The following is an 11,934-nucleotide window of genomic DNA, read 5'->3' as shown; positions in this document are numbered from 1 at the left end:
GAGATGAAGAAACCTAAAATTTGGTGATGGAGAAGAAAATATTAAACTTTTTTTACATATAATATACCATAATACAGTGTGAATATGACAAATACAAATAAAATTGAGCTTTATTACGTAATTTCACTTATAAACCATTTAGGTATAATATGAATCATTAATTTATAGTCCTTTAACTTTGTTACTTAGTGATGAAGAAACCTAAAATTTGGTGATGGAGAAGAAAAATATTGATTTTTATTACATATAATATACCAAAATACAATGTGAAAATGCCGAATCTAAATAAAATTAAGATTTATTACGTAATTTCCCTTATAAACCACTTATATATAGTATGAATCATTGATTGATAGTCCTTTAACATTGTTACTTTGTGATGAAGAAACCTAAAATTTGGTGATGGAGAAGAAAATTATTGAATTTATTTACATATAATATACCATAATATAATGTGAATATGCAGAATACAAGTAATATTGATCTTGATTATGTAATTTCACTTGTTACACATATAAATATAATATGAATAATTCATTTATAGTTTTTTTAACTTTCTTGCTTAGTGATGAAGAAATCTAAATTTTGGTGATGGAGAAGAAAAATATTGAATTTTTTGACATATAATATACCATAATACATTGTGAAAATTTCGAATAAAAATAAAATTGAGCTTTATTACGTAATTTCACTTATAAACCATTTATATATAATATGAATCACTAATTTATAGTCCTTTAACATTTTTACTTTGTGATGAAGAAATCCAAAATTTGGTGATGGAGAAGAAAATTATTGAATTTATTTACTTATAATATACAATAATACAATGTGAATATTCAGAATAAAAAATATTGATCTGGATTATATAATTTCACTTGTTACCAATTTATATATAATATGAATCATTCATTTGTAGTTTTTTCAATTCGTTGCTTAGTGATGAAGAAACCTAAAATTTGGTGATGGAGATGAAAAATATTAATTTTTTTTACATATAATATACCATAATACAGTGTGAATATGACAACTACAAATAAAATTGAGCTTTATTACGTAATTTCACTTATAAACAATTTATATATAATATGAATCATTAATTTATAATCCTTTAACTTTGTTACATAGTGATGAAGAAGCCAAAAATTTGGTGATGGAGAAGCAAAATATTGAATTTATTTACATATAATATACCATAATACAATGTGAATATGCCGAATACAAATAATTATGATGTTGATTTCGTAATTTCATTTGTTACCCATTTATATGTAATATGAATCATTCATTTATAGTTTTTTTTCACTTTGTTGCTTAGTGATGAAGAAACCTAATATTTGGGATGGAGAAGAAAATATTATTTTTTTATACAAATAATATACCTTAATACAATGTGAATATGACAAATACAAACAAAAATGAGCTTTATTACGTAATTTTACTTATAAACCATTTATATATAATATGAATCATTAATTTATAGTCCTTTAATGTTTTTACTTAGTGATGAAGAAACCTAAAATTGGGCGATGGAGAAGAAAATTATTGAATTTATTTACATATAATATACCATAATACAATATGAATATGCCGAATACAAATAATATTGATCTTGATTATGTAATTTCACATGTTACCTATTTATATATAATATGAATCATTTATTTTGGTGATGGAGAAGAAAATTATTGAATTTATTTACATATAATATACAATAATACAATGTGAATATTCAGAATAAAAAATATTGATCTGGATTATATAATTTCACTTGTTACCAATTTATATATAATATGAATCATTCATTTGTAGTTTTTTCAATTCGTTGCTTAGTGATGAAGAAACCTAAAATTTGGTGATGGAGATGAAAAATATTAATTTTTTTTACATATAATATACCATAATACAGTGTGAATATGACAACTACAAATAAAATTGAGCTTTATTACGTAATTTCACTTATAAACCATTTATATATAATATGAATCATTAATTTATAATCCTTTAACTTTGTTACATAGTGATGAAGAAGCCAAAAATTGGTGATGAAGAAGCAAAGTATTGAATTTATTTACATATAATATACCATAATACAATGTGAATATGCCGAATACAGATAATATTGATCTTGATTACGTAATTTCATTTGTTACCCATTTATATGTAATATGAATCATTCATTTATAGTTTTTTTTCACTTCGTTGCTTAATGATGAAGAAACCTAAAATTTTGGGATGGAGAAGAAAACATTTTTTTATACAAATAATATACCTTAATACAGTATGAATATGACAAATACAAACAAAAATGAGCTTTATTACTTAACTTTACTTATAAACCACTTCTATATAATATGAATCATTAATTTATAGTGCTTTAACGTTTTTACTTGGTGATGAAGAAACCTAAAATTAGGTAATGGAAAAGAGAATTATTGAATTTATTTACATATAATATACCATAATACAACGTGAATATGCCGAATACAAATAATATTGATCTTGATTATATAATTTTACTTGTTACCCATTTATATATAATATGAATCCTTCATTTATAGTTTTTTCACTTTGTTGCTTAGAGATGAAGAAACCTAAAATTTGGTGATGGAGAAGAAAATATTAAACTTTTTTTACATATAATATACCATAATACAGTGTGAATATGACAAATACAAATAAAATTGAGCTTTATTACGTAATTTCACTTATAAACCATTTAGGTATAATATGAATCATTAATTTATAGTCCTTTAACTTTGTTACTTAGTGATGAAGAAACCTAAAATTTGGTGATGGAGAAGAAAAATATTGATTTTTATTACATATAATATACCAAAATACAATGTGAAAATGCCGAATCTAAATAAAATTAAGATTTATTACGTAATTTCCCTTATAAACCACTTATATATAGTATGAATCATTGATTGATAGTCCTTTAACATTGTTACTTTGTGATGAAGAAACCTAAAATTTGGTGATGGAGAAGAAAATTATTGAATTTATTTACATATAATATACCATAATATAATGTGAATATGCAGAATACAAGTAATATTGATCTTGATTATGTAATTTCACTTGTTACACATATAAATATAATATGAATAATTCATTTATAGTTTTTTTAACTTTCTTGCTTAGTGATGAAGAAATCTAAATTTTGGTGATGGAGAAGAAAAATATTGAATTTTTTGACATATAATATACCATAATACATTGTGAAAATTTCGAATAAAAATAAAATTGAGCTTTATTACGTAATTTCACTTATAAACCATTTATATATAATATGAATCACTAATTTATAGTCCTTTAACATTTTTACTTTGTGATGAAGAAATCCAAAATTTGGTGATGGAGAAGAAAATTATTGAATTTATTTACTTATAATATACAATAATACAATGTGAATATTCAGAATAAAAAATATTGATCTGGATTATATAATTTCACTTGTTACCAATTTATATATAATATGAATCATTCATTTGTAGTTTTTTCAATTCGTTGCTTAGTGATGAAGAAACCTAAAATTTGGTGATGGAGATGAAAAATATTAATTTTTTTTACATATAATATACCATAATACATTGTGAATATGACAACTACAAATAAAATTGAGCTTTATTACGTAATTTCACTTATAAACCATTTATATATAATATGAATCATTAATTTATAATCCTTTAACTTTGTTACATAGTGATGAAGAAGCCAAAAATTTGGTGATGAAGGAGCAAAGTATTGAATTTATTTACATATAATATACCATAATACATTGTGAATATGCCGAATACAGATAATATTGATCTTGATTACGTAATTTCATTTGTTACCCATTTATATGTAATATGAATCATTCATTTATAGTTTTTTTTCACTTCGTTGCTTAATGATGAAGAAACCTAAAATTTTGGGATGGAGAAGAAAACATTTTTTTATACAAATAATATACCTTAATACAGTATGAATATGACAAATACAAACAAAAATGAGCTTTATTACTTAATTTTACTTATAAACCACTTATATATAATATGAATCATTAATTTATAGTCCTTTAACGTTTTTACTTGGTGATGAAGAAACCTAAAATTAGGTAATGGAAAAGAAAATTATTGAATTTATTTACATATAATATACCATAATACAACGTGAATATGCCGAATACAAATAATATTGATCTTGATTATATAATTTCACTTGTTACCCATTTATATATAATATGAATCCTTCATTTATAGTTTTTTCACTTTGTTGCTTAGTGATGAAGAAACCTAAAATTTTGTGATGGAGAAGAAAATATTAAACTTTTTTTACATATAATATACCATAATACAGTGTGAATATGACAAATACAAATAAAATTGAGCTTTATTACGTAATTTCACTTATAAACCATTTAGGTATAATATGATTCATTAATTTATAGTCCTTTAACTTTGTTACTTAGTGATGAAGAAACCTAAAATTTGGTGATGGAGAAGAAAAATATTGATTTTTATTACATATAATATACAATAATACAATGTGAATATTCCGAATAAAAAATATTGATCTGGATTATATAATTTCACTTGTTACCAATTTATATATAATATGAATCATTCATTTGTAGTTTTTTCAATTCGTTGCTTAGTGATGAAGAAACCTAAAATTTGGTGATGGAGATGAAAAATATTAATTTTTTTTACATATAATATACCATAATACAGTGTGAATATGACAACTACAAATAAAATTGAGCTTTATTACGTAATTTCACTTATAAACAATTTATATATAATATGAATCATTAATTTATAATCCTTTAACTTTGTTACATAGTGATGAAGAAGCCAAAAATTTGGTGATGGAGAAGCAAAATATTGAATTTATTTACATATAATATACCATAATACAATGTGAATATGCCGAATACAAATAATTATGATGTTGATTTCGTAATTTCATTTGTTACCCATTTATATGTAATATGAATCATTCATTTATAGTTTTTTTTCACTTTGTTGCTTAGTGATGAAGAAACCTAATATTTTGGGATGGAGAAGAAAATATTATTTTTTTATACAAATAATATACCTTAATACAATGTGAATATGACAAATACAAACAAAAATGAGCTTTATTACGTAATTTTACTTATAAACCATTTATATATAATATGAATCATTAATTTATAGTCCTTTAATGTTTTTACTTAGTGATGAAGAAACCTAAAATTGGGCGATGGAGAAGAAAATTATTGAATTTATTTACATATAATATACCATAATACAATATGAATATGCCGAATACAAATAATATTGATCTTGATTATGTAATTTCACATGTTACCCATTTATATATAATATGAATCATTTATTTTGGTGATGGAGAAGAAAATTATTGAATTTATTTAAATATAATATACCATAATACAATGTGAATATGACGAATACAAATAATATTTATCTTGATTATATAATTTCACTTGTTATCAATTTATATATAATATGAATTATTCATTTTTAGTTTTTTTGAAATTGTTGCTTAATGATGAAGAAACCTAAAATTTGGTGATGGAGATGAAATTTTTTATTTCTTTTACCTATAATATACCATAATACAGTGTGAATATGTCAAAGTCAAATAAAATTGAGCTTTATTACGTAATTTCACTTATAAACCATTTATATATAATATGAATAATTTAATTTATAGTCCTTTAACTTTGTTACTTAGTGATGAAGAAATCAAGAATTTGGTTATGCAGAAGCAAATTATTGAATTTATTTACATATAATATACCATAATAAATGTGAATATTCCGAATACAAATAATATTGATCTTGATTACCTAATTTCATTTGTTACCCATTTATATGTAATCTGAATCATTCATTTATAGTGTTTTTTCACTTTGTTGCTTAGTGATGAAGAAACCTAAAATTTTGGGATGGAGAAGAAAATATTATTTTTTTATACAAATAATATACCTTAATACAGTGTGAATATGACAAATACAAACAAAAATGAGCTTTATTATGTAATTTTACTTATAAACCATTTATATATAATATGAATCATTAATTTATAGTCCTTTAACGTTTTTACTTAGTGATGAAGAAACCTAAAATTGGGTGATGGAGAAGAAAATAATTGAATTTATTTACATATAATATACCATAATACAATGTGAATATGCCGAATACAAATAATATTGATCTTGATTATATAATTTCACTTGTTACCCATTTATATATAATATGAATCCTTCATTTATAGTTTTTTCACTTTGTTGCTTAGTGATGAAGAAACCTAAAATTTGGTGATGGAGAAGAAAAATATTCAATTTTGTTTATATATAATAAACCATAACACAATGTGAATATGATGAATACAAATAATAATGAGATTTATTACGTTATTTCACTTACTAACCATTTATATATAATATGAATCACTAATTTATTGTCCTTTAACTTTGTTACTTAGTGATGAAGAAACCTAAAATTTGGTGATGGAGAAGAAAATTATTGAAGTTATTTGCATATAATATACCATAATACAATATGAATATGCCGAATACAAATAATATCGATCTTGATTATGTAATTTCACTTGTTACCCATTTATATATAATATGAATCATTCATTTATAGTTTTTTCACTTTTTGCTTCGTGATAAAGGAACCTAAAATTTGGTGATCGAGAAGAAAAATATTGAGCTTTTTTTACATATAATAAACCATAACATAATGTGAATATTATGAATACAAATAATATTGAGATTTATTACGTAATTTCACTTATTAAACATTTATATATAATATGAATCATTAATTTATAATCCTTTAACTTTGTTACTTAGTGATGAAGAAACCTAAAATTTGGTGACGGAGAAGAAAATTATAGAATTTATTTACAAATAATATACCATAATACAATGTGAATGTGCCAAATACAAATAAGATAGATCTTGATTATGTAATTTCAATTGTTACCCATTTATATATAATATGAATCATTCATTTTTTTTACATATAATAAACCATAATACAATGCGAGTATGAGGAATACAAATAATATCGAGGTTTATTACGTAATTTCACTTACTAACCATTTAAATATAATATGAATCATTAATTTATAGTCCTTTAACTTTGTTACTTAGTTATGAAGAAACCTAAAATTTGGTGATGGAGAAGAAAATTATTGAATTAATTTACATATAATTTAACATATTACAATGTAAATATACCGAATACAAATAATATCGATCTTGATTATGTAATTTCAATTGTTACCCATTTATATATAATATGAATCATTCATTTATATTTTTTTCACTTTGTTGCTTAGTGATGGAGAAACCTAAAATTCGGTGATGGAGACGAAAAATATTCAATTTTTTATATATATAATAAACCATAACACAATGTGAATATGATGATTACAAATAATATTGAGCTTTATTACGTAATTTCACTTATTAAACATTTATATATAACATGAATCATTAATTTATAGTCCTTTAACTTTGTTACTTAATGATGAAGAAACCTAAAATTTGGTGATGGAGAAGAAAATTATTGAATTTATTTACATATAATATACCATAATACAATGTGAATATGCCGAATACAAATAATATTGATCTTGATTATGTAATTTCACTTGTTACCCATATATACATATATATATATATATATATATATATATATATATATATATATATATATATATATATATATATATATATATATATATATATATATATATATATATATATATATATATATATATATATATATATATATATATATGAATCATTCATTTATAGTTTTTTCGCTTTGCTGCTTAGTGATGAAGAAAGCTAAAATTTGGTGATCGAGAAGAAAAATATTGAACTTTATTAACGTATACTAAACCATAACATAATGTGAATATGATGAATAAAAATAATATTAAGCTTTATTACGTAATTTCACTTACTAACCATTTGTATATAATATGAATCATTAATTTATAATCCTTTAACTTTGTTACTTAGTGATGAAGAAACCTAAAATTTGGTGATGGAGAAGGAAATTATTGAAATTATTGATCTTCATTATGTAATTTCACTTGTTTCCCATTTTTATATAATATGAATCATTCATTTATAGTTTTTTTCGCATTGTTGCTTAGTGACGAAGAAACCTAAAATTTGGTGGCTGAGAAGAAAAATATTGATTTTTTTTTACATATAATAAACCATAAAACATTTTGAATATGATGAATTCAAATAATATTGAGCTTTATTACGTAATTTCACTTATTAAACATTTATATATAATATTAATCATAAACTTATAGTCCTTTAACTTTGTTACTTAGTGATGAAGAAACCTAAAATTTGGTGATGGAGAAGAAAATTATTGAATTTATTTACATAAAATATACCATAATACAATGTGAATATGCCGAATACAAATATCATAGTTCTTGATTATGTAATTTCAGTTGTTACCCATTTATATGAATCATTCATTTATATTTTTTTCACTCTGTTACTTAGTGATGAATAAACCTAAAATTTGGTGAAGGAGAAGAAAAATATTAATTTTTTTTTACATATAATATACCCTAGTACAGTGTGAATATGACAAATACAAATAAAATTGAGCTTTATTACGGAATTTCACTTAAAAACCATTTATATATAATATGAGTCATTAATTTATAGTCCTTTAACTATGTTACTTAGTGATGAAGAAACCTAAAATTAGGTGATGGAGAAGAGAATTCTTGAATTTATTTACATATAATATCAATCTTGATTATGTAATTTCAGTTATTACCCATTTATATATAATATGAATCATTCATTTATATTTTTTTTACTTTGTTTCTTAGTGATGAATAAACCTAAAATTTGGTGAAGGAGAAGAATTTTTTTTTATACATATAATATACCATAGTACAGTGTTATTACGTAATTTCACCTACAAATGAAATTGAGTTTTATTACGTAATTTCACCTATAAACCATTTATATATAATATGAGTCATTAAGTTATAGTCCTAAAACTATGTTACTTAGTGATGAAGAAACCTAAAATTTGGTGATGAAGAAGGAAATTATTGAATTTATTTACATATAATATACCATAATACAATGTGAATATGCCGAATACAAATAAAATATTATTTAATTTCACTTTTTACCCATTTATATATAATATGAATCATTCATTTTGTAACAACCCGTATAATATATATCTAGAATAATATCATACAAGTGTTAAATTTTGGTACTGTCACAACATAGGTGCCTAATGGCATCAAAATATATATACATGTCCAAAATGAAAACATCAATGGAACATGTTATACAATAATGCCAAAAAATAAAATCTACGAGTTATGTGTAATATCTGCATTGCACACAACTCCACAGCGGAAGATCATGCTAAACAACAACCCTTGATACATCCATAACAGTTTCTCTTAGATTCAACCTGTAAGGAATACCTGAAAAATAACAACAATAGTGGGATGAGATAATAATCTCAGTGAGTTCTCCTATCCTATGGGTCCACTCGGCTCTACATGGTTTTTCTAATCAATATTCAACTCATATCCAACTCAAGTCAACAAGGGAAAGAAGACTTGAACGAGGGGGAACTATCTCGCAATTGTATGGCAACATGCATCTGAGTTCTCATAACTCAACCACGATCATTATTCAGATCACGATGCATCAATTCCCGAACGGACTTACGTCTAAGCCAGGCCCGGTTCATGCATGCTCGTATGATTCGACTTTCGCGGTGGATATCTGGTTCCCCTATGGGACTCAAACCCACTTTTAAGAACCATCACTCGTATGGGACTTTAACCCACTTTGAGTCTCTTTCACCGTATGGGACTCTAACCCACTTAGGTGTCCACCTTTCCCCCATGTCCACCATGGTTGGGGCTCAAACCCAATTGAGGCTCGAATCATTGGTCCCATGTAACACCCTTCTAAATACCCCAAATTATTATAATTAAAATAACAATATATTCATCAGAGTAATTATGCCCCGAAGGGTGTCACACAATCATTTCACAAAAATCATTAAAATATCCTGTCATGCTCATTTATTTAATCAAAATAAGGTTCTTTGCATAATTCGCAGCGGAATAAAATTCAACTCAATGTAAAACATGTAACACAATACATGTAAATCATCAACAACCAATATCAAATCAATTAAGACATCCCCTCCCGATGTTACATCTATCAGAGCATGACCCATAAGAACTACTCTAGACTCCAAGCATTAGCTTCTACTCAACTCATTTCTCGTTACCTGAAAAATAGGTGTAAGGGTGAGTTCCTCAATCAATATAACAAGCATTATAGAACAACATGTAATGCTAAGTAATTAACACATTAATTCACCCTAACCAGACTACACACTCAGCAACGGCAGTATCCGTTCAAACATCATATTCAACAATAACATATAACATATATATAATCTCAACCATACTCAACATCAACAACACAACACACAACACACATATAATACTGGAATACATCCATTCATATTATATGCCATACATTTATTATGCAATGAGACTCTATGCATGCGGTACCGACTATTTGTGAACATATAGTTCAACCTCACCGTCCAAATCCAGGCACGGCTACCAAGCTCACTAGTCCCACTCATTTGAGACATAGTGACTCACTCACTAATTCCTCACCATGGGAATTAGCTACCACCCCAAATGGGCCATGAAATGCACGCTACTCACCTAGCATGCAAACAATCAACAACAGTCCAATAATTACTAAACTCACTAATTCCTCACCATGGGAATTAGCTACCACCCCAAATGGGCCACAATGTGCAAGCTAATCACCTAGCAATTGCAACATCACAACGAATTCAGAATAGACACAGGCTCACATTCTAGCCACAAAACAGTCTATTCACAAATGCATCCATAACTGATACAATCACAGCATCATGCATATCAACACACATCGTTAACACGTTTTATCACAAAAGCATATCATATCATGCCACAAAATCAAACACAGTATTAGCTCACTCTACTAATACCTATACTACGCAAAACAACGGGAAATGATCCCTATCACATCATGCCTCAGCTAGGTCGCATCACTCAGCCTAAACAACCAAAAACTGCATAACCGTAGCACAGAAAAATCACAATTCTGCCCATACGCGTATTGCCTCTGCCATACGCGTATTGCCCAAACCTGGCCAAACCCATACGCGTATTGTCCACTCTAATACGCGTATTGCGCATTTCCTCGCCCAACTCATACGCGTATCACCTATCCCATACGCGTATGCTACGCGTAACAATTTCCCCTTACGCGTACCAACAGAGACCAATTTACGTTCAAAATATCATCTTTTTCTCCCATACGCGTAAGGCCCCTCCATACGCGTACCAGACAGCTCATACGCGTATTGCCTAGTGCCATACGCGTATGACCAGAAACCAGAACTCTCAGATCTGCTATGGCTTTCTCTGTTACGAAACCTATCCGATCCAACCTTCCACAGTCCAAATTACACAAAATAATCGTCCATATCATCTACACGAATCATATCCTATTCATCTTCACCAATCCTAACATTATCTCTTCTAATTCCTACGAATTCTTTTCAATTATCATCCAATTTCATTCATCCAATTTCATTCATCCAATATTTCACAAATTCATCATGCATCAATCAAATCAGAGATACAACCAATGGTTATCACTACCCAGTACATATTATCATATAATACCCTTTAACCGATGATAAACCCCCCTTACCTGAGTTAATCCGGCAGCTTCCGAGCTCCAAGCTTCTCCTTCCTTCAACCTTCGTGCTCTGGCTTTTTGCCCTTTCTGCCTCTTTTCCCTTTTCCACGTGAATTTAACCTTTT

Source organism: Lathyrus oleraceus, chromosome 7 (assembly GCF_024323335.1).
Source record: "Lathyrus oleraceus cultivar Zhongwan6 chromosome 7, CAAS_Psat_ZW6_1.0, whole genome shotgun sequence".
Taxonomy (NCBI): domain Eukaryota; kingdom Viridiplantae; phylum Streptophyta; class Magnoliopsida; order Fabales; family Fabaceae; genus Lathyrus; species Lathyrus oleraceus.
This window is presented reverse-complemented; position numbering follows the sequence as displayed.